The 25,314-nt window shown below is 36.4% G+C and overlaps 1 protein-coding gene across 1 annotated transcript in view; it reads left to right on the top strand.

Annotated features, from left to right (window-relative positions):
- Znf385d (zinc finger protein 385D) overlaps positions 1-25,314 on the top strand; it is a 293,774-nt gene that overhangs the window by 115,061 nt on the left and 153,399 nt on the right. The window lies entirely within an intron of this gene.

The following is a 25,314-nucleotide window of genomic DNA, read 5'->3' on the forward strand; positions in this document are numbered from 1 at the left end:
CATTATATAGTTCTAGATATAGTTGCCCCAAGCAACTGAGAATACCCATATTAGAAAACAAAACAAAACATGTAACTCAATGTGTTCAATAACGTGTGAGCTTACCATTCTACATTTGGATTTTATTATAGAACAATTACATGCACAGCTAGTTATACTTTAAGATCAATATACTTAATGTATACCATATGCTTTGTCCAATTGAAAGCCAGTGAAAATTTTAAAAGACTACATCTCAGAAATAATGCAGATCATTTTCCAAGACCAAGTCGTTGGTTTAAAACCCATTTCCTAGTATCAATAGATTCTCCGTTCCAACTCAATTCTGTGGGATCTCTCTCTCTCTCTCTCTCTCTCTCTCTCTCTCTCTCTCTCTCTCTCTCTCTCTCCATATGTGTGTGCATGTGCATGCATTCTCAGAATGACATATGAACAGGAAACTCCAACTATCTTAATTTTTAAATCCCATGTAGAATAAATGTTACATGGGGAGCAAGATAGAAGGGAGACATCTGAGGACCTGTGGATGTGCCTGATAGTTTGAAAGAATTGGGGAGGTTGTTCACATTATTTCTAACTCTTGTGAGGAGGAAGGTAGATTGAGAATCCATCCTAGTGGTACCAATGCTGACTTGTAGCAAAAATGAAAGTGTTTGTGACTCTCAATCCCTAATTCTGCTCTGGGGTAAAGGTAGTCCTGAAAGGTACAGAAGAAAGAAGAATTGAGGATTTGGAAGAAATAGGCAATGGGTACCTCGTAGTCAGACTGTGAGCAAGTAGAAACCTCATATTCTGCTATAATAATGGACCCCCACCCTGGGTTGCCATTGTAGATTATCTTTTATTATTTCACAGGTCTTTCTTTCTTTCACCTTTCTCCACCATTTGAACACTGTAACACTACATAGAAGAGAAAGAATGATAGAAAGGACAAGAGGCAACATTATCATTAGACTACTTTCTTTTGGGTAGTCAAGTTCCTTGGAGGCATATTTGATCTTTACCATCTAGATATCTAGTTCCTTCTTATTCTTTCCTCTTTGTGCATGATTACTTAAAAAAAAAAACACAAAGAACCACAATCAACAGCAACCAAGAAGCAAGCTTCTCAGTGCTCTCAGAATTATATAAACCTTGGAAAAGTTCTTAGAATTTCAAATTTCATCAAATCTCACAAACTATCTGCAGCTAGCAAAAATCATTTCCCTGATAGAACATGAAGCAAATCATAGTCTGCTATGGACATAGTTGCTGTGAACAATCTGAAACAATCTCAGATCCCACAACAGGGATTAAAACAAACTTAGTCTTATGATATTTCTGTGTTTATAAAGAATCCAATGTGCCCAATTTGTCATTACATGCCATTGCCTGTGCAAATTAGCCAGAGTGTATGAAGAATTTCATCTGCTGAGAACACTCTATAGGTGGTGACAAGCCACGTAAAATACATATGGCCTTTACAAATTGTTCATTTCTTCTATCAGGAGAACAGTTCTATTCTATTTGATGATTTCTTAGCTCATGCAACTCAAATTTTTCTTGCAGTTAATATTGCTTCTGCTGTCTTGAGAAAAGAGTGTTTGCCTAGACCTGTCCTAGTGCATTTGAACTCCATAGACCTCTCCTAGTGCACTTGGGTATTTTATTATTAATAGAAACTTATTGGTTCCAAAGACTGGGAGGTCCAAACCTAAATTCCTAGTAATTACAAAGTCTGATGAGAACGTATTGTCTGGCTTATAGTGGCTATATTTTCACCACTCTTCTATAAGCAATAATGGTTGAAGGAGCTGCACGGAACATGTTTCTGTCCTTATAACCTGTTCACATTAACAAAGGCCTCATATCACCTAAAGGGTTAAGATTTCAATGTGAGAATTTATTTGGACAGAACAGAAAGAAACAGCAAACCATAGACTCATGGGAATGGTTTAATAATCTATTAGCTGCTTAAAATAAAACATCAACAAGATCTCTTTACACAGTATAATTTTGGTGTTTTTAAATTCATTTGTTTTTAAAAGCTGAGCATTTTTACTTGACTGGGATTAAGTCTGTCACAGAATTCATTATTTCATAAAAAGTAACAGTGTAAAACAGTGATTTGTATGTAATGCTTTCTTACAACTATTGTAAAAATGTAGCATCCTCCTAAAATGTAAAACTGTGTTGTGAACTTAGTCAAGTTTCTGTTGTTTTTTTCTCATTATCATTGTGTTTCCTTGTTTGTTTATTTCTTTGTTTAAAAATCCATTTATGTGTTCAATTTATATTTTTCAGAACAGCTTGTAAATGGTATTAAATTACTAAAGACTTAAGTGATATGATAAAAGTTCTTTGTTCCATGATGGACTTTTGTTTCAGAAATGGTTCCTATGTACTCTAAGACTCAATACCAGTGTTGTAAATTCTGAACATAGTTTTTAACATTGTATACATGAAACACATTTCTATCACCATTATTTAAAGTGCCTTCTGCTTGGTTCTTGTTCCCTTTAAATTGAATTGAAATTCTATTTTGAAAATTCCCATATAAATATGAAAAGACCACCCCCCCTATACCAAGTTGCTAGCTTCTCACATGTGATGAGTATCTCCACCTTGCAACAATTTTTATGCCAATATCTTCTACTCTATTTAAAGACAACTATGCATATTATGAGTCAAAGAATGAATGCTTCAAGGTCATGAGACCTAACATCCATTGGACCTTGCACTGAGTAGAATTCTACTTACCATATCAAGCAAGGGCTTTGGACGGATTGTTCTCAGTGATGAACCACTTTTTTTTACAGAAGATGTTTACAGTTTCAGAAGGTATTCTTTCTCTCCTAGACTGATATTGCAATCATGGTTAGTTAATAGCAGTTAATAAATACCACTATTAACTTTAACCTGCACAGGTAATACAAGAATTTTTTTCTTTTCAAATATAATCTTATATTCTTATTAAAAGACAATAGACATTTAATTTACTAGTAGTGTTTCTAGGTGATATAGGACCCTCGTGTATGTTTATCTGGGAGAGCTGGCTACTATTCTCATAATTTTGCTTCTGGAGCTCTATGGCATGTGGGCAAAGGAAGATAGCCAAGCTATTATGGCTTGTCTATTGGGGCTTACAGGTCTGGATCATCACTAACCATTGCAGGCTTAACACATTTTTAGACAGTGTGTGTACTAGTTGTAGATATATGCTGTGGATGGGAAGGATACAAATATGTCACCTTATTGTTCTGGGGGCTAGAAGTCTAACAAGTGTCTCTCTGCATGTTATCAGGATGGTGATAAGACTTTGTTGCTACAAATGACTCTGGAGAAGAAAGAACACAGCTTCTTCTGGTTTAAATTCATAAACTATGGTGGACCTCTTCTCTAGAACAGAGGGATGTTCAGTAATTTTCTCAGTTCCTTTGACTCTTCTCCTTAGCTTCTGCATATTGACAGATCATACTAGGACAGCCTATAATTTCATGATAATTGCCATACTTTTAATTAAGCTTTCTAACAAATTTAATTGTGTCTGCTTGCCTAACCTCATTTTTCCATTTTGTATATCACACATCTAGTTTCAAGGCAATATTCTAGGGAGATTGCTCTATATAATGGGTGCTTTTTGAGGAAGTCTGACTGTGATTACAAGTCCATATCATGAACATTAATATCATAATCCAATTCATTTGTTCTGTGTTTTATAAGGTCCTATGAATTCATTATTCTTATATTTTTCTGTACTTTATATTCAATGTTGGATGTAAACTCGCCATATGGGATATTTTAAATGATTGTTATTATATTTTTTTAGCTACACATAGATCTATATATGAGCATGAGTTTATCATAACTTGCATGTGAAGTCACAGTCCATTTCCACTTCAAACATGTGGATTCCAAAGATTGAACTGATATCCTCAGGATTAGTAGCAATCGCCTTTACCCTCTGAGCTCTCTTGCCACCCTAGGGTTAATTCTTTTAAGTCATAGTTTTGATTACTGTTTACTTTAACAATCTAACATTTATTTAAAGGGAAGGCAAGGTTTCAACTGCATTTTGCTAATAAAATATAAATATTGCAGAATTAAATCCTAAAAATTTGCTGTCTTTCAGAGATGTAAAATTACCCTTGTACCTTTATGGTTCTGGAAGAGCTAAGGCATAGGAAGCATGGAATTTTGTGCTTTACTGATTTGCAGTATTCTAAAATACTATCTTTATAAACTACATAGATACTGAATGCCCATATCCACTAGACTTTTCAATTTATTCACTACATCAACTTTTAACATAAATATACATTTATATGATTCCATCATATTTTAATCCCAAGGAAAACTTTCCCAATACTCAAAACACTGTGTATTCATTATTTCCAGGCAAACCTGAATTTTATTTTCTTGTTTCTGTTTTTATTTCTGGAATGTTCTGGAGCATCCTTGTAATTCACTTCTATGTGTAATTGAATTTTCTGTCACTTCAAAAGTGCTTTTGCCACAGGAAACTTTTTACATTTCAAAGCTTCTTCCCCTTCCATTGAAAATAATAGCATATAGTTTTTCATTTCTAGATCATGAAAATTCCACTTTCTCATCCTTTCTATGCTTTTATTTTTTAACCCTCATATTAAAAACTGTATAATTTGATGTAGTACCATACTGCTTTCCAGTATGCTACAAATTCCTGTCAAAGCCCTGGAGATAGCTTTTGAAATGATACAATTTATATTTTTCATGCACTTAAATCATGTTGTATTTTCTTGATAAGACTTTTTATTGAATAAAATATTTTCATATTCATATAAAGATACACTGTGTTATACAAAAACTTCTTATTAAAGGCTGCAATCAAGTCAGGCAGTGGTGGCACATTCTTTTAATCCCAGCACTTGGGAGGCAGAGACAGGTGGATTTCTGAATTTGAGGCCAGCCTGGTCTACAGAGGGAGTTCCAGAACAGTCAGGGAAACCTGTCTCAATAAAACCAAAAAAAAACAAAACAAAACAAAAACCAAAACCAAAACAAACCAAACAAACAAAAAAAAAAAACCAAAAAACAAACAAACAAAAAACAAAGGCTGCAATGCTGATCTTTGTTAATTTATTTTATCATCATCTTAAAATAAGCATGAATTTTTACTCATTGCCTGAGTAGGTTAGCAAACTGCTTTTGTAAGGCAACTTAAAATTTGGCCAACATGAATATAACATAATATTCATGAAGAAAATAAATGAAGGAAAGAATGAATATTTAATGATTGTTTGTAGAACAGGAAATACATCTCAAGATTCAAAACAAGGAATATAAAATATTTTTATAGTCAAACTTATAATAATAGGGTTTTATTTTATGTTAGAGGAAGAAGAGACTGATATTTCCTTTCCACACACTAATGTATACTGTAAGAGATTTATTGGTCAGCTGGCCCACAGCTGGTATCCTTGTATAATTTTTATTACAAATGTAAAACACTCTCACAAAAAGCAACTTAGTTGAAAAGAATTTTAGCTCACAATTCCAGGCTTTAGTGCACCAATGTGGGAAAGTAACAGTAGCAGGAGCTTGAGTCATCACACCCACAGTGAGTAACAGAGACAAAATAGATGTACTCATGCTGAGTGTTTGTCAGTTCTCAGCTTTTTCCTCCAATCTAGTGTAGGACCCTAGTTCTAGGTAATGGTGCTCACTATAGTGAGCTAAGGCTTCCATGTCAGTTAAGGCAATCTATATATTTCTCTATCAACATGCTAACAGGTCAACATCATCTAGACAATTCTGCAACCATGACTCACTTGAAAAGTGCTTCTATATTGTGCAAATTAAATATTCAAAACAAATGAAATGATTCATTGTTTAGAGCAATGTTCCTTTCTCTACCATATATCCCTTCTCTGGTCCAGATTGGATTGCAGGTTCATTGTCAGGTTGCATATGATGTTACAAAGTGGCATGGATAGAGCTGTATGCACTTCTTCATAAGCCAGGCTATCCTGGAGAAATAACCTTGAGTTTCAATAAGTTCACGGTTGGGCTCAAATTTTTATGGAGAAAATGTGGCCTTACCTGCAAAGACCCTTGATTTCTCTCACACAGTCACACTCAGAATTCAAGCATAGACACCGACTGTTTAATTACAAGTTCAAATTAAAACACCTGAATGTTAATACAGTAGCATTCCTGTTATAACAGAGGACTACCAAATATAACTTATTTTTGGGACCTAATTTCATTAAACTACAGAGGGAACAGGGTATTATTCAAAGATAGTATAGCTGAGAAGCTTCTGATCATTTAAAGGAAGTTCTTTGCAATCACCACCAGTATTATTAATAGATTCCCCAATGGTGTAAGTAAAAACTATTTTTAGTGTTCTAAATTGTTGGATGCAGGAATATAGTAAGCCATGTAAGATTTGATTTTTCAAAATCTACTTTTAAAAGGGGTTCTTATATGTTTTACCCTCCCTTCTAGGCCACCACCAAGCACCAGTGGAACAGAAAGGTTATTCGGACACATGGGAAGTGGACCTGTCTAAAAATAGTTCTTTGGAGCAAATTCAATCTGTGTTGTCATGATAACAGCAGTTCAGTTTACATGAATTGGTATCAACAACTCAATCCACTACAAACACAATTCATGAGTCACCAATAGCAGGTTGATCCAGAAGAATCCACAAGGCTCTGCTATATGCTGTTTAGAAGTTGTTCCTTGGAGCAATTTCAATCTCCAATTGTCAGGATACCAGAGTCCAATTCCATTTTCTGAGCATAGCAAACATAAGTCATTAGTGGTGGCACAAACCAGGAGAAACAGCAAGGCTGCCAATGAGTCAGCACTAGCTACCAGGAGCAAGCAGGATCCCCAGGTGAAGTTCTATGCCATGTCTCTCTCAACAAAATAAAATCAGTGAAAGACAAAAACAGGAGACAAAGGAATCTTTGCAAAGCTAGCTGTGAGTCTTATCTATACTCCCTCCAGGAATTACATGTCCTTGTACAGAGGTCTTATCTCAGCAAAATACCATGTGAGTCTTTTGAAACAAAATTCCATGTGAGTCTGTTTTAGGGAAACTCTATGTGAGTCTATATCAGCTGACCTATACAGAAACTTCCACTTCACTCTGCCAATTGGCAAGATTCCAAAGAAGTGGAAAGAAGCCTCCAGTACACCACCAGAAGGAAGGTTTTTGGTGTGTTTCTTTCTATGACATTATGACAAATGGTGACCAGTCAAGATTAGTAAGGCTTACCAATACCATTCAGAGTCATCCACTATCTGTTGGGTTATAGTTATATTCCTATTTAACATATTCATCTTTTCATATATGTGTTTAGCAAAACATCCTTGTGTGCCTTAGGAAAACATCATTTGACATAGCTGAGTTTCCAAAGACACCAGAATTTTCTACTCTAAACCTGTTTATTTGAATTTAGAGTTTTGATAATGAACATAAAGATGAATTATGCACTTAAAATAGATTATCAGTAATCTCCATTCAAAAGTAACCAAGTTGTTCAATAACCTGCTGCTCATATCATGTGGTGAGAAATTTTTTAGTATTCAAATTAACAAATTTGGAACTGATGTATAAATACTATTTAAACATTTGAAGTTGAATTAACTTCAAAGTCCTGTTCATTTACATCTTAGCTCAAAAAAACTGTCAGTCTACCTATGTAGCATCAGATCGATGATGGATCGATAGATAGATAGATAGATAGATAGATAGATAGATAGATAGATAGTGGTGAGTCTAATGCTAACCTAAGAAATATAGGGAGACAGTATTTCAAAACTAACTAAATACGTTAAATTCAAATAGTAGAAATATACTTAAGTGACATAAAAACTAAATAATATGACCTGATGGTTTGCAACCTCCAATCCAAATACCACTTTGATTTCACAGAATACATAGTATAGACTTGTACGTTTTCCACCTTGAATGTTAAAACACTTTTTTCTTCTTTTTAAACATTCTTTTTTATTTTTATTTTTACTGGATATATTCTTTAGTTACATTTCAAATGATTTCCTCTTTCCTGGATCCTCCCCCCCCCCCGAAAGTCCCATAAGCCCTCTTTCTTACCCCTGTTCCCCAATCAAACCCCTCCTACTTCCCTGTCCTGGTATTCCCCTATACTGCAGCATCAAGCATTTCCAGGATGAGGGCCCTCTCCTTCTTTCTCCTTGGAAATCATTTGATATATGTATTGTGTCTTGTGTATTATGAGCTTCTGGGTTAATATCCACTTATGAGTGAGTGCATACCACCTGTGTTCTTTTGTGATTGGGTTACCTCACTTAGGATGATATTTTCCAGTTCCACCCATTTACCTAAGGATTTTATGAATTCATTGTTTTTAATGGCTGAATGGTACTCCATTGTTCATATATACCACATTTTCTGTATCCATTCCTCCACTGAGGGACATCTGGGTTCTTTCCAGCTTCTAGCTATTACAAATAGGGCTGCTATGAACATAGTGGAACATGTGTCCTTATTACATGCTGGGGAATCCTATGGGTATATGGCCAGGAATGTTATAACAAGGTTCTCCAGTAGTATCATACCCAGTTTTCTGAGGAACCACCTGACTGATTTTCAGAATGGTTGTACCACATTCAATCCCACCAGCAGTGGAGGAGTGTTCCTCTATCTCCACAACCTCTCTAGCACCTGCTGTCTCCTGAGTTTTCAATCTTAGCCATTCTGACTGGTGTGAGGTGAAATCTCAGTGTTGTTTTGATTTGCATTTCCCTGAATAGGTGCTTCTAAGCAATTTGATAATCCTCAGGTGAGAATTCTTTTTGTATTTTAATTGAATATTGTGTTCATTTACATTGCCAAGAGTAAAATCTTTCTCAATATCGTCCATACCCCCAAGACCCACAACCCCTCCCCCTCCTCCTTCCCACTGCGTCTCCACCCAACACACTCTCTCCTCTCTCCCCCCTGGATTTCCCTTTGTTGGGGCCTCTTTTGAGCCTTTACCTGACCAAGGACCATTCCTCCCACTGATGCCTAACAAGGCCTTCCTCTGCCTTGGCTAGAACATTTTTGGCTAGAAACATGTGTGCCCCTTGGTTGATGGTTCAGCCCCTGGGAGTCTTGCGGCATCTGTGTGGCTCCTGGCATACTGACAGTGTCCTTTCCCTTACAGAAACTTTGTAATTTTATGAGGTTCCATTTGTCAATTCTTGATCTTAGAGCCCTTATAAGCTATTGGTGTTCTGTTCAGGAAATGTTCCCCTATGCCCACGTACTCAAAGCTTATCCGCGGTTTCTTTTTTATTAGTTTCAATGTGTCTGGTTTTATGTGGAGGTCCTTGATCTACTTGGACTTGAGCTTAGTACAAGGAGATAAGCATGGATCAATTTCCATTCTTCTGCATGCTGACCTACAGTTGAACCAGCACTATTTGTTGAAAAGGCTATTTTTCCCCCACTGGATGGTTTTAGCTCTTTTGCCAAAGATCAAGTGACCATAGGTGTGTGGGTTCATTTCTGGATTTTCAATTCTATTCCATGGATCTACCTGCTTGTCACTATACTAATACCATGCAGTTTTTAACACAGTTGCTCTGTAGTACTGCTTGAGGTCCGGTACTGATTCCCCAAGAAATTCTTTTACTGTTGAGAATAGGTCTAGCTATCCTGGGTTTTTTGTTCTTCCAGATGAATTTGAGAATTGCTCTTTCTAACTCTTTGAAGAATTGAGTTGGGATTTTGATGGGGATTGCATTTATTCTGTATATTGGTTTTGGGAAGATGGTCATTTTTACTATATTAATCCTGCCAATCCATGAGCATGGAAGATTTTTCTGTCTTCTGAGGTCTTCTTTGATTTTTTTCTTCAGAGACTGGAAGTTCTTTTCACATTGATTTTTTACTTCCTTGGTTGGAGTCACACCCAGATACTGCATATTCTTTGTGGCTGTTGTGAAGGGTGTCATTTCCCTAATTTCTTTATCAGCCTATTTATCCTTTGAGTATAGGAAGGATACTGATTTGCTTGAGTTAATTTTATATTCTGCCACATTGCTGAAGTTGTTTATCACATGTAGGAATTCTCTAGTGAAGCTTTTTGGGTAGCTTAAGTATACTATCATATCAACTACAAATAATGATAATTTGACTGCTTCCTTTCTAATTTGTATCCCTTTGACCTTCTTTTGTTGTCTACTTGATCTAGCTAGTTCTTCAAGTACTATATTGAAAAGATTTGGAGAGAGGGGGCAGCCTTGTCTAGTCCCTGATTTTAGTGGGATTGGTTCAAGTTTCTCCCATTTAGTTTCATGTTGGCTATTCATTTGATGCATATTATTTTCACTATGTTTAGGTATGGGCTTTGAATTACTGTACTTTCCAAGACCTTTAACAATAAGGAATGCTGAATTTTGCTAATGAAATGACCATATGTTTTTTTTTCCTTTGAGTTTGTTTATGTAGTGAATTGCATTGATGGATTTCTGTATATTAAACCAGGCCTGCATCACTGGGATGAATACTTCTTGATCATGGTGAATGATTGTTTTGATGTCTTCTTGGATTCAGTTGGCAAGAATTTTGAGTATTTTTGCATTGATACTCATAAGGGAAATTGGTCTAAAGTTCTCTTTCATTTTTTTTTATCTTTGTGTACTTTTGTTATCAGCAAAATTATGGCTTCATGTAATGAGTTGTGTAGTGTTTCTTATTTTTCTTTTTTGGAATAGTTTGAAAAGTATTGGTGTTAAGTCTTCTTTGAAGGTCTGATAGGACTCTGCACTAAAACCATCCGGTCCTGTGCTTTTTGAGGTTTGGAGATTGTCAATGACCACTTCTATTTCTTTAGGGGTTATGGGACTCTTTAGATGGTCTATCTGATCCTGATTTATCGTTGGTATTTGGTATCTGTCTAGGATATTGCCCATTTCAACCAAATTTTCCAGTTGTGTTGAGTGTAGGCTTTTGTACTTGGATCTGATTTTTTTTTAATTTCCCAAGTTTCTGCTGTTATTTCTCCCTTTTTGTTTCTGATTTTGTTAATTTGGATACTGTCTCTGTGCCCCCTGATTAGTCTAGCTGAAGGTTGATCTATCTTGTTAATTTTCTCAAAGAACCAGCTCCTGGTTTTTTTTTGATTCTTTGTATAGCTCTTTTTGTTTGTTCTTGGTTGATTTCAGCCCTGAGTTTGATGATTTTCTGCCTTCTACTCCTCTTGGGTGTATTACCTTCTTTCTGTTGTAAAGCAATCAGGCATGCTGTTAAGCTGCTAATGTATGCTCTCTCCATCTTTTTTTTGGAGGCACTCAGATCTATGATTTTTCCTCTTCGAACTGTTTTCATTGTGTCTCATAATTTTGGTTATGTCGTAGCTTCATTTTCATTAAATTCTAAAAAGTCATCGATTTCTTTCCTTATTTCTTACCTGACCAAAGTATCATTGAGTACAGCATTGTTCAGCTTCCATGTGTTTGTGGGCTTTCTGTTGTTTTGGTTGCCATTGATGACCACCCTAACTCCATAATCATCTAATAGGAGACATGAGGTTAGTTTTATCTTCTTTTATCTGTTGAGGTCTGTTTTGTGACCAATTATATGGTCAGTTTTGGAGGAGGTACCATGAAGTCCTGAGAAGAAGGTATATTCTTTTGATTTAGGATGAAATGTTCTATAGATATCTATTACAACCATTTGGTGCAAAAGTTCTCTTAGTTTCACTCTGTCTTTGTTTAGTTTGTGTTTCCCTGATCTGTCAGTTGAGGAGATTAAATATTGAAGTCATCCACAGTTTATTGTGTGGGGTGGGATGTGTGCTTTAAGCTTTAGTTAAGTTTTTTTAAGGATCGTGGTGCCCTTGTATTTGGAGCATAGATGTTCAGAATTGAGAATTCTTCCTGGTAGATTTTTTTCTTTGATGAGTACAAAGTGTCCTTCTGTGTCTTTTTTCATAACTTTTGGTTGAAAGTCTGTTTTATTGGATATTAGAATAGCTACTCCAGCTTGTTTCCTGAGACCATTTGCTTGGAAAACTGTTTTCCAGCCTTTCACTTTGAGGTAGTGTTTGTCTTTGACACTGAGATGCATTTCCTGTATACAGCAAAATGTTGAGCACTGTTTAAGTGTCCATTCTGTTAGTCTATGTCATTTATTGGGTAACTGAGTCTCTTGATGTTAAGAGATATTAAGGAATTATGATTATTGCTTCCTGCTATTTTTGATGAAATTTTCATGTTTGTGTGGTTATCTTTTGTTTTTTGATAGAAGATTAACTTCTTGCTTTTTCTAGTGTGTAGTTTCCCTCCTTTTTTTGTTTTTTTCCCATTCATTATCCTTTGAAGGGCTGGATTTATGGAAAGATACTGTGTACATTTTTTTTTTCATGGAATACCTTGCTTTCAGCATCTATGGTAATTGAGAAATTTGCTGGATATAGCAGTCTGGTTTGGCATTTGTATTCCCTTAGGGTCTGTATGACATCTGCTCAGGCTCTTCTAGCTTTCATAGTCTCTGGTGAGAAATCTGGTGTAATTCTGATAAGTCCACCTTTATATGCTACTTGACCTTTTTCCCTTACTGCTTTTAAAGTATTTTTTTAGTGCTTTTTGGTGTTTTAATTATTATGTGATGGGAGGAATTTCTTTTCTGGTCAAATCTATTTGGATTTCTCTAGGCTTCTTATATGTTCATGGGCATCTCTTTCTTTGGTTTGGGAAATTTTCTTCTATAATTTTGTTGAAGACATTTACTCTCCCTTTAAGTTGGAAATCTTCACTCTCTTCTGTACCTTAGGTTTGGCCTTCTCTTGTTGTTCTAGATTTCCTGAATGTTTTGGGTCAGGAACTTTTTGCATTTTTCATTTTCTGTTTTATCAATTCTTTTTATGGATCTTCTGCATCTGAGATTCTCTCTTCTATTTCTTGCATTCTGTTGTTGATGTTTGGATCTATGATTCCTGACTTCTTTTTTAGGTTTTCTATATCCAGAATTGTAGCCCTTTGTGATTTCTTTATTGTTTCTACCTCCGTTTTTAGATCCTGGATGGTTTTGTTCAATTCCTTCACCTGTTTGGTTGTGTTTTCTTTCTTTCTTTCTTTCTTTCTTTCTTTCTTTCTTTCTTTCTTTCTTTCTTTCTTTCTTTCTTTCTTTCTTTCTTTCTTTCTTTCTTCCTTCCTTCCTTCCTTCCTTCCTTTCTTTCTTTCTTTCTTTCTTTCTTTCTTTCTTTCTTTCTTTCTTTCTTTCTTTCTAAAGATTTATTTATTTGTTATTTGTAAGTACACTGTAGCTGTCTTCAGACACTCCAGAAGAAGGTATCAGATCTCATTACAGATGGTTATGAGCCACCATGTAGTTGCTGGGATTTGAACTCAGGGCCTTCAGAAGAGTAGTCAGTGCTCTTAACCTCTGAGCCATGTCTCCAGCCCCTTGTGTTTTCCTTTAGTTATTTAAGGGCTTCTACTGCTTTACTTATGTTCTCCTGTATTTCTGTATTGTTAATTCCTTCTTGAAGCAGTTCATCAGCACCATGAGCTTTGATTTTAAATCTAAATCTTGCTTTTCTTCTTTCTTGGGGTATCCAGCACTTGCTTTTGTGTGGGTATTGGGTTCAGATGGTGCCATATTGCCTTGATTTCTGTTAGTAATGTTCATGTTTGCCTTTTTCTATCTGGTTATCTTTGGTGATAGTTGGTCCTGCTGTCACTGACTGGTGCTTGACCCTCCTGTGTGTCTGCCAGCCTGTCTCAGCATCATGGGTGTTCAGCTTTCCCTGGGCACAGATGGCTGTGGAACTGCCCAGCTCCTGGGTTCAGGTTGGGCATGGCAGACAAATCCCAAGTGATCTTACACTTGGGTGTTATCTGAGTTCCTGGCTGCAGCAACCTGCTCAGTTGCAGGAGTGAAGATGGGGACCTTACCTCTAATTGTGGGACTCAATGCAGAGCAGATTTCCTCTAGCAGACTAGCTGCACAGATGGCTATAGAAGTGATGCCCAGCTCCTGGTGCAGGTGGGGCCATGGTGGGCCTGTCCCAAGAGATCTTCTTCTTGGGTGATCTTTGCATACTTGTCTGCAAATGGCTGCTCAGTCACAGGAGCAAAGATGGAGGCAGCTTCACCTCTATACCATTAAGTCACCTCTTAAGAAACAAGCCACAAATATATTTGTTCTTCTTCAGAAAATACACCTGTGTTTGAAGCATTTATCTTTTTGCATGTGCTTTTATTATTGAAGTGTTTGTTTCTCTAAATATAATGTTTTCATTTCTTGTGAATCTCACCTTTTAAATAAAAAGTGATTCATTTTTTAAAAACATTTCAGCTCTTTCAGTATGTTATTGGTGATGCTTCCCAAGGACCTTCTGAGGGATCTGTTCTAAAATAGATTTTCAGGCAGATTAATTCATCTCTTTCTTAGGAGAATCTGGTAGTAAGACTTGTACTGAATCACAGTTTTCGCTCCAACATCTTGACTTTTTCTGTAGGTGTCCTTTCTTTCAGAAGAACTCACTCCCTATGAGGGCCAATCTTCTTGTCAGAAAGTGACCTCTCTGAGAACCAGCCAAACGAGATGTAAATGTGTTGTGGGGTCACCTGTGTGATCCATGTTCTGGAATGTGTGCTAACAGAGTGTAGGTTTTATCTGTGTGTGCACAAGCCTGGGCAGCTCCAGTGAATGTCTTATCCCCCAAGCTTATTTTCAGTTTTGTCACTCAGCTGCACTAACTATGACTTTTTAGTGGAAAACCCAGTGCTGTTAGAAAATCTCAGAAAACTTTAAAAAATGTTCCTTTTTATATTTCCTTCATGTTTTGCCCACACATATGTATGTATTCCACATGTATGTCTGGTGCCTACACAGACCAGAAGACAGTATGGAAGCCCCTGTAACTATAGACAGTCATTAACCACCATGTAAGTGCTGAGAAAGTTAGCCTTGATTCTCTGGAAGAGCAGTCAGTCCTCTTAATTACTGAGTCCATAAAATAAAACTTTAACAACTGGACTAAGCTGATACTGCCAATTAAGGCCACTGTCCATTTGCATGTGTTACAGAAAATGCTCAAGGCTGGGTACCCATCAAAGAACAGACATGCATTTTAATGTTAACTACTTAAAGAGTGGAACTATGAGTGTGGCCATAAATCCCAAAAGTCTGTCCTGACAGGAAGAAGCTGATAACAGTACTATGTCAGGCACATGCCTGGAAACATGGGAACATAGGTCTGTGTTGGGGAGGGGAGAATGTACCAGTGAAACAACAGACAGGTTTTCATTTCCGTGAATCAAAAGTTGGCCTTGAGTCTCAGGAAGTGGAGGTGGGCATCTAATGATGCAAGAGTTCTCTATAAGCCCTAGATACCACTCAACCATTCTACCAATTATGACTATTTTAATGAAGGGAGCAGTCAAGCTTAGAGACACTTCCCCAATTTCCCTGGAAGGAAAATGGAATTGAAAACAAGACTTTGAAAATTGTTGGACATCCATTTTATCTGTGCTACATTTTGATAAAAATGAATTCAGGAATTCCTTCACCTCAGTGCCACATGCCTTTGCGGTATCTATAGTTGAAGCTATGTGGTCCTAAAGAGAAAAAAAATAAAAAGTTACATCTTCAATTGGAAGGAAAAAAGTGGAGTTAGACTTGCGTGTGTCCTGCAGATGACTCTCTTGAAATATACACTTGCTTTGTGACAGTCTAGGAGCTTTAGACTATTTTTAAACAAATCACTAGCATCTGAATCCCCCAATTTGAACTTTCTGATAATACTTGACTTCAGATAATGTTGAAGATGACCTCACAGTTGACTCTGGTAGGTGGCTACTAGCCTTGAGATAAAAACCTGACATAACACAGTCTGTGACCAAGAGTCAACTGATATGCCTATCTCAACAGTGTTCCTTCTCCTTTAACAACCATATGCAGTTCTTAAAGTGTTACATGCCACTAACAAAGATTGCAGAAAATGAGCTTACTTCTCACCAAGAATCCAAAGTGTTGGAATCCAAGAATCCAAAATTTCCATAACCTGTTTTTTAACTCTAGTCACTGGTCCCCGGGACCCTTGTGTTGTGTTTTATTGTAGTTTATTTCAACTTCTTATAAAGCAGTTTTACCACAGCCTTGAAACTAGAAAACCAGATTTTCAATCCTGGGTAGAAGAGCAAGGGATGTTGATGAATAAGAAGTCAAATTTTTGTCCATTTTAATTTTGCCTGTATTCTGTAGATTTTGTACCTTTTCCTCCTAATCTTTGCTCGTTGCTATTGGCTCTTTTTATACTGAGGTTTATTGTCTGTGTCAGTTAGTTAGAGCAATTGTGAAAACACACATTTATGTCAATATTGCCACAGATCTTTCTATAGCGCAAACACACCTATCATTTTATTCTACTTTCTTCACACCATAAGTTTCTTATGGTAATTGTTTCAGGGGTTATAATACAGCTTGATCCTAGAGTAAAAGAAACTGAAACTATAGCAGATAGTTGGAAATCACATGGGTTGTTTAGGTACCTTGGTAGAATGTGTGAGATATCTGTGAAGCCTATTCTAGTCCTGCCAAATCTAGGCAGTGTATTAAAACTTTGTCTTACATCAAACATTTTGATCTATGCTCAGCTGTTTTGAAGTAGCAAAACCTTATTTTAAATGAATAATAATGCCTGAAGCATCTCTGTCTTTGTCCAGATCTATGCTTTGATGCAAGCTGAACTTGATCAAGATAAAACTGTGGAGGAAATCATACATGAGTATGGGTCCATAGTAGCGCAGCTGAAAAAAGACAGTGAGACTAATAGTTCAGTTTTCTAGATGTGTATATTTTGTTCTGACCCTTTAGAGATGCAAAAAATAATTGCATAATCACACAAGAGAGCCTAAATATGGCCCTCTTCTGTACTGGGGAGAGATGATCTTTGCAGTCCATATATAGGAAATCTATGCAGAAGACAGTATGGTAAACTTATTCTTATTCACCTTATTGGTGATTAGGCTGGTTTACCAGGCTTTTAACCTTCCCTTAAACTTGTTTTTAAATACGATTGCAGAAGTAATCTCTGAGCATATTCTATCCATTTACCAAGCAAGGCTTATTGCCTCTGCATCAGTGAACTTGTCATGATAATCAACTTTTTTGTCTCAACCATTAATGATTCTTGATTACAATTCAACAGAAGTTCTGTTTTGTTGATCAGCTCATCAGCACATGTAAAATTACACCTGGAGGCCAGTACAAATCAGTCCTCCCTGTGGGAAAGACATTTTCTCCAAGGCTTTTGTGGACAGTTTTATCATTTACATCTGTGTCTCATTGTCATGTCTGTCTTTGACTTTGCATCCTCCCTCAGCAAAAATCATCTTCCAAAATAGCTCCCTTAGTCTTCTCCATTATTTGCTCCATTATTCTCCTCATAATCTGTCTTTTCCCTATTATCTTATCAAATTTTCTAACCATTATTGCAGATATTGTAGATTTCAAATCACAGAAATTATAATTCAATGAATATTCAGCACCTCTGTAAAACCAATTTTTATGTTTCAGTTGAATGATTGCAAGTGTAATTGTGCTGATTTTTTTTTTATGGTTGGATAAATTCAAATTCTTATTGGCTGTTTTGGCTTGGACATCTGATGATTTATCTTTAATTTTTATCACATTCGGAGTGTCATTAACTATCTGACTTTGTAGGCTTTTTTTTTTTTTTAAGGGAGCAGTAAATACACTAAAACCAATCCTCAATATTGACTTTGCTTTCATGCACTGTGTGTAATATATGCTATATACAGTCAAATCTATCTGATTTCTCTAGGCTATCTTATAATTCTTAAACAAGTAACATTGTAACAAAGTTGCCATAGCAATGATAGCATATATTCACAGCAAAATATTTACCTATTTCATTAAATACTTGAAGCAGATATGTGTTAAGGTTTATGTTCTCTTTATAGTCCTTATTTGTATTATTTTTATTATTTTATAAAATCTGAAGTAGTAATTGAGAAAGTTGAAAAACATAAATTTGCACTAAAAGTGCAAAGCATCAGGCAACAGTACGGCAGGAGATTTGATTAGAAACCAGCTTTTTCCATTAAATGACCTAATTACAATAGCCCAAATTTTTTTGATGCTAATATGTACTATTTGTGTAAAGTAAAAAAGTCACCTCCAGTTTCTCTTCAAATTGTATAAATAGCTCTACGCTTAAATCAGATGCAGAAAAGCTCCTTATTTTCACACTAGGCTGACACTTTGCTATATTCATTTACTGAATTTTAAAATAAAACTCAGTGCAAATGCAATCAGTAGATGACAAAGTCATGGTTATGAAAAATAAACCATGTAATACTGGTTGGTATTTCAGCATTCAGAAAAACTGAGCTACAAGCTTAGCAAACAGGTGTACTACTTCCCCTGTGTTATGGAAATTTGTCAGGATTGAAAAGCATATACATTTTTGATAGATGCTTTAGTATCACAAAATCAGAAGTTACCATGTAGAACCAAATCAGTCAGCATCCAAATCTTCTTATAACAAAATAACAGAATGAATTATTCTTTTTATTCTCAGATGTGATAGGCAAGTCCAATGGCTTGTTTGCTCTAACAACTTGTCAGGCCAGCCTACAGTTTGATGGGTTTAAAGACTTTAAAAAACTTAAAGCTTTAAAGACTAGTCAAATGAATGTTGAAAGTCAACATCAGTTAAGTGGGAATGCCCACATGTTTACAAAATACAATGTGTGTGAAAAATTAAAACTTGAGACTCTGATATGAAATGCTAAGTGTCTATACCCAAGCAAGAAAAATTCTCTCTCTCTCTCTCTCTCTCTCTCTCTCTCTCTCTCTCTCTCTCTCTCTCTCTCTCTCTCTCCCCGTGTATGTGTGTGTGTGTGTGTTTCTTTCCCTCCCTTAATTTTTTTCCTCTGAAGATGATCCCCACATTGGAATTTCATTAGCACATTGTATTTAGGCAGAAAATTTGGAGCAGATTTTTAGAAGTAATAAGATCCCAGTACTAAAGTTTGACCCTGCCTTCTCCTCTATGAAAACTACCAATCTGTACACTGAAATATACCAAGAAAGAAATTTCTCAACTCTGTCACAGACTCTACCAATGGGTATTTTATGTACAAAACTATATTCTCTTTGTTTTTAAGAAAACAACTAGGGTACTTGGGAATGTTAAAGGATGAAGGTTAGTACATCCCAGGGATGCTCTCTATGAAGTATTGTATTCTCAAAAGAGGCATCCATCACAGATTTTCAGAACAAATGGCTGAGTGTCTGGAAAAGGGAGAGGAAAATGAGCTATTGTGAGTTTCCAAAGAATCTGCACTCTAGTATCTCAAAGTGCATCTCTTCCCTGACTCTGTATGGCAGCCTTTGCCTGGCTAGACATTAGCTTCATTTGGTGCCATACCTATAAATAACCAACACTAACAGTCATATTCTCACTCCTCTGAAACTCCATTCCCGAGAGCAAGTGACTTCTTGACCATTCTGCTTGTTTCTTCTTCCTGTACTATTGATTTTCAATGGATGTCACAATGAGGTAGATAGGACTTTCCAGTCTTATTTCTTTCATCTTCAATTAAAAAGAAAAATACGTGGGAACAGTGACAAGGCACAGTGGGTAAAGGTTTTTTCCCACAAGCCTGGTGACATGGTTTTAATCCCTGGATCGTACAAAGGTGAAAAGAGTGAACCAGTTCCAAAAAGTTATCTTATATTGTCCATAGGCACAGTATAGCATGTGTGTTATGTCCCACTCTGTGGCATTCACAATAACCATAACAACAATAGTAATTTTTAAAAAGCCAAATTGCTTAAAATGGACAAACACCCCTAACACCTATACACACTGGAAGCACTGATGATAGTATCTTATCTGATTTAATTTTATTTTTAGAGTGTTTTGCTGTTTTGTTTTAGGTTCCTTTTGCAATGCTGACAGTTGACATGGGGCCTCATTCATCCCTTACTATGGGAAGACTCTACTAAGGACCTATCTATTAAATCCTTAGTTTATTGAAACAGGGTCTTGATATGTAGTCTATAGCAGACTTAAACTTGCAGTGCTGATCTGTCTTAAGGCTGTGGTGAAACACCATAACCAAAGAGTTGTGGGAGGAAAATAGTAACTCACATTACATTTCCATGTCACAACTCATCATCACTGCAAGCCAGAACTGGAACTCATGGAGAGCAGGAACCTGGAGGCAGGAGCTGAAGCAGAGGCCATAGAGGAGTGATATTTACTTCTTTTCTTGCTTGCTTGCTTGCTTATTTCCTTACTAGCTTACTTGCTTTCTTATAGAACGCTGACCAAGCCAACCTGGGATGGAAACAATGGGCTGGGCCCTCTCCCATCAATCACTAAGGAAAAGAATTCCTTATAGGCCTGATTACAATCAGACATTATAGAGGTATTTTATTAATTGACACTCAGGATCAAGCTTGACTCAGGGTTGACATAAAACTATCTAGCACAAGCTTCCTTAGCCTCCTGGGTGCTGGGATTGCAGGTGTGTGTGTGTGTGTGTGTGTGTGTGTGATTGCTGGCTGTTTGGAGTATTCTTTTTTTTTTTTGTTTTCGATTTTTTTATTAGATAAATTCTTTACTTTCAATTCAAATGTTGCACCCTTTCCTGCCCCCCCCCCAAAATCCCCTAACCCATTCCCTCTCCCCCTACTCACCAATCCACCCACTTCTGCTTCCCTGTCCTGGTATTCTCCTATACTGAGATATTTAGCCTTCTCAGGTATAAGAGCATCTCCTCCCTTTGATGTCCAACAAGGCTATCCTATGCTGTATATGCATCTGGAGCCACGGGTCCCTCCTTGTGTACCCTTTGGTTGGTGGTTTAGTTCCTGGGAGCTCTGAGAGTACTGGTGGTTCATTATGTTGTTTCTCCTAGGGTGTTGCAAACCTCATCAGATCCTTGGTCCTTTCTCTAGCTCCGCCACTGGTGACCCTGTGCTCAATTGAATGGTTATCTGAGAGTGTCCCCATCAGCATTTGTCATGCACTGGCAGAGCCGTCCAGGTAACAACTATATCAGGCTACTATCTTCAAGCCCTTGTTGGCATCCACAATAATGTCTGAGTTTTATAACTGTATATAGGTTGGATCCCTGGGGGGGGGCAGTCTTTGTATAGTCTTTTCCTCAGTCTATGCCCCACATTTTGTCAATGTATCTCCTCCTGTGGGTATTTTTTACTCCCTTCTAAGAAGGACCAGAATATCCATACTTTGTTATTCCTTCTTCTTGATCTTCATTTGGTTTGTGAATTGTATCTTGGGAATTCCAGGCTTCTAGGGTAATATCCATTTATCAGTGAGTGAATACCATACATGTTCTTTTGTGATTGGGTTACCTCACTCAGGATGATATGTTCTAGTTCCATTCATATGCTTAAGAATTTCATAAATTCATTGTTTTTAATAGCTAAGTAGTATTCCATTGTGTAAATGTACAACATTTCTGTATCCATTCTTATGTTGAGTGTCATCTGGGTTCTTTCTAGCTTCTGGCTATTATAAATAAGGCTGCTATGAACACAGTGGAATTTGTGCTCATAGCAACCTTATTTATTAGCCTTACTACATGCAGGAGAATCCTCTGGGTATATCCCCAAGAGAGGTATAGCAGGGTCCTCAGGTAGTATTATGCCCAATTTTATGAGGAACTGCCAAACTGATTTCCAGAGTGGTAGTACCAGCTTCCAATCCCACCGTCAGTGGAGGAGTGTTCCTCTTTCTCCACATCCTCTGCAGCACCTGCTGTCTCCTGAGTTTTTGATTTTGGCCATTCTTACTGGTGTGAGGTGAAATGTAAGAGCTGTTTTGATTTTCATTTCCCTGATGACTAAGGATGCTGAACATTTCTTTAAATGCTTCTCAGCCAATCGGTACTCCTCAGGTGAAAATTCTTTGTTTAGATATGTACCTCATTTTTTAACGGGGTTATTTGTGTCTCTAGAGTCTAACTTCTTGTATACATTAGACATTAGCCCTCTTTCAGATGTAGGTTTGATAAAGATCTTTCCCAATTTGTTTTTGCCATTTTGTCCTTTTCATTACAGAAGTTTTGTTATTTTATGAGATCTTATTTGTGAATTCTTAATCTTAGAGCATAAGTTATTGGTGTTCTGTTCAGAAAAATTTCCCCTCTGCCCATGTGCTCAAGGCTCTTCCCCATTTTATTTTCTATTAGTTTCAATGTATCTGGTTTTATGTGGGGATTCTTGATCAATTAGACTTGAGCTTTATACAAGGAGACAACAATGGATCAATTTGCATTCTTCTAGTTTTTTGAACTAATACCATTGAACTAGCACCATTTTTTGAAGAGGATATCTTTTGTCCACTGGATCTTTTTAGCTCCTTTGTCAAAGATCAAATGACCATAGGTTTTTGGGTTCATTTATGGGTCTTCAATTCTATTCTATAGATCTACGTGCTTGTCACTGTACCAATACCATGCAGTTTTGTTGTTGTTGTTGTTGGTGGTGGTGGTGGTTTTTTTTTTTTTTTTTTTTTTTTTATCACTACTGCTTGTATTACTGTTTGAGGTCTGAGATACTGATTCCACCAAAAGTCCTTTTATTGTTGAAAATAGTTTTTTCTGTTCTGGGTTTTTTGTAATTCCAAATGTATTTGAGAATTTCTCTTTCTAACTCTATGAAGAATTGATTTGGAATTATGATGAGGATTGCATTGAATCTGTAGAGTGCTGTTGGCAAGATGGCCATTTTTACTATGGTTATCCTGCTAATCCATGAGCATGGGAGATTTTTCCATCTTCTGAGGTCTTCTTCAAATTCTTTTTTCAGAGATTTGAAGTTTCTATTATACAAATGTTTCACCATTTTTGTCTGGCAGAGTTACACCAAGATATTTTATATTGTTTGTGATTATTGTGAAGGGTTTCTTTTTCATAATTTCTTTCACAGCCTGGTTATCCTTTGAGCAAAGGAAGGCTACTGATTTATTAGAGTTAATTTTATATCTGACCACTTTGCTGAAGTTGTTTTTCAACTATAGGAGTTCTCTGGTCGAGTTTTTGGGGTCACTTAAGCATACTATCATATCACCTGCAAATAGTGATATTTTGACTTCCTCCTTTCCAATTTGTATCCCTTTGACCTCATTTTTTTTGTCTAATTGCTCTAGCTAGAACTTCAAGTACTCTATTGAATAGATATGGAAAGAGAGGGCTGCTTTGTCTCGTCCTGAATTTTAGTGGGATTGCTTCAAGTTTCTCTTCATTTAGTTTGATGTTGGCTACTGATTTGCTGTATATTGCTTTTACTATGTCTAGGTATGGACTTTGAATTCATGATATTTCCAAGACTTTTAAAATGAAAGGATGCTGAATTTTGTGAAATGATTTCTCAGCATCTAATGAAATGGTCATGTGTTTTTTTTTCTCTGATTTTGTTTATGTAGTGGATTAAATTGATGGATTTCCATATATTGAACCATCCCTCCATTCCTGGGATGAAGTCTAATTGATCATGGTCAATCATCATTTTGATGTGTTCCTGGATTCGGTTGGCAAGAATTTTATTGACTATTTTTGCATCAATCTTCATAAGGGAAATTGGTCTGTAGTTCTTGTTCTTTGTTGTATCATTGTGTGGTTTTGGTATCAGTGTAATTGTGGCTTCATCAAATGAGTTGGGTAGTATTCCTTTTGTTTCTATTTTGTGGAATAGTTTGAAAAGTATTGTTGTTAGGTCTTCTTTGAAGGTCTGATAGAATTCTGCATCCATCTGGCCCCGTGCTTTTGTTGGTTTCAAGACTTTCAATGACTGCTTCTATTTCTTTAGGGGTTATGGGACCTTTTAGATGGTCTATCTGAACCTGATTTAACTTTTGTTTTTGGTATCTGCCTATAAAGTTGTCCATTTCATCTAGATTTTCCTGTTGTGTTGAGTATAGGCTTTTGTAGTAGGATCTGATGATTTTTTGAATTTTCTGAGTTTCTGTTGTTATATCTCCCTTTTCATTTCTGATTTTGTTAATTTGGATCCTGTCTCTGTGCCTTCTGGTTAGTCTGGCTAAGGGCTTATCTATCTTCTTGATTTTCTCAACGAAACAGCTCCTGGATTTTCTGATTCTTTATATAGTTCTTTTTGTTTCTACTGGGTTGATTTCAGTTCTGAGATTGATGATTTCTTGCCATCTACTCTTCTTGGGTGTATTAGCTTCTTTCTGTTCTAGAACTTTTAGGTCTGAAGATAGCAGCTAGTCTTTGCTCTCTCCAGTTTCTTTTTAGAAGTACTCAGAGCTATGAGTTTTCCTCTTAGCACTGCTTACATTGTGTCCCATAATTTGGGTATGCTGTTCCTTTATTTTTATTAAATTCCAAAAATTCTTTTATTTCTTTCCTTATTTCTTCCTTGATCAAGGTTTAATTGAGTAGAGCATTGTTCACTCTCCATATATATGCGGGAGTTCATTTTTAGTGATGTGATAGGAGGCATGGAGTTATTTCAATCTTCTCATATATATTGATGCTTGTTTTTTGACCAATTCTGTTTTTCAGTTTTGGAGAAGGTATCATGAGTTGCTGAGAAGAAGGTATATTCTTTTAATTTAGCATGAAATGTTCTATAAATATTTGGTAAATCCATTTGGTCCATGACTTCTCTTAGTTTCACTGTGTCTTTGTTTAGTTTGTGTTCCCTCATCTGTCCATTGATGAAAGTGTGGTGTTGACGTCACCCACAATTATTGTGTGAGGTGCAATGTATGCTTTGAGCTTTAGTAAAGTGTCTTTTACAAATGTAGGTGCCCTTGCATTTGGAGCATAGATATTCAGATTTGAGAGTTCTTTTTGGTATATCTTATTAGTAAGAAGTGTCCTTCTGTGTCTTTTTTGATGACTTTTGGTTGTAAGTCAATTTTATCTGATAATAGAATGTCTCTCCATCTTGTTTCCTGGGACCATTTGCTTTGAAAATTGTTTTCCAGCATTTTAGTCTGAGGTAGTGTTTGTCTTTGACACTATGGTGTGTTTCCTGTGTGCAGCAAAATGGTGGGTCCTGTTTATGTATCCAGTCTATTAGTCTATGTTTTTTATTGGAGAATTCTTCAACTCATCTGATCCCTGCATTCTTTTTCTTATCCTTTCCAGTACATGGGCTTACTGGGCCTGAAGTCTAAGAAAGAGTGATAGAGACAAGGCACTGTCAAGATGGGGCAAAATAATTTAGCATCACACTAAAAGGATTCAATTTACACTATGACTCAAGGGTGGCTATCTAGTTTTGTACCTAAGATTTTATTTGAAGCAGACAAGGCAAGATCATGCAAGTGC

Source organism: Apodemus sylvaticus, chromosome 8 (genome assembly GCF_947179515.1).
Source record: "Apodemus sylvaticus chromosome 8, mApoSyl1.1, whole genome shotgun sequence".
Lineage (NCBI taxonomy): Eukaryota > Metazoa > Chordata > Mammalia > Rodentia > Muridae > Apodemus > Apodemus sylvaticus.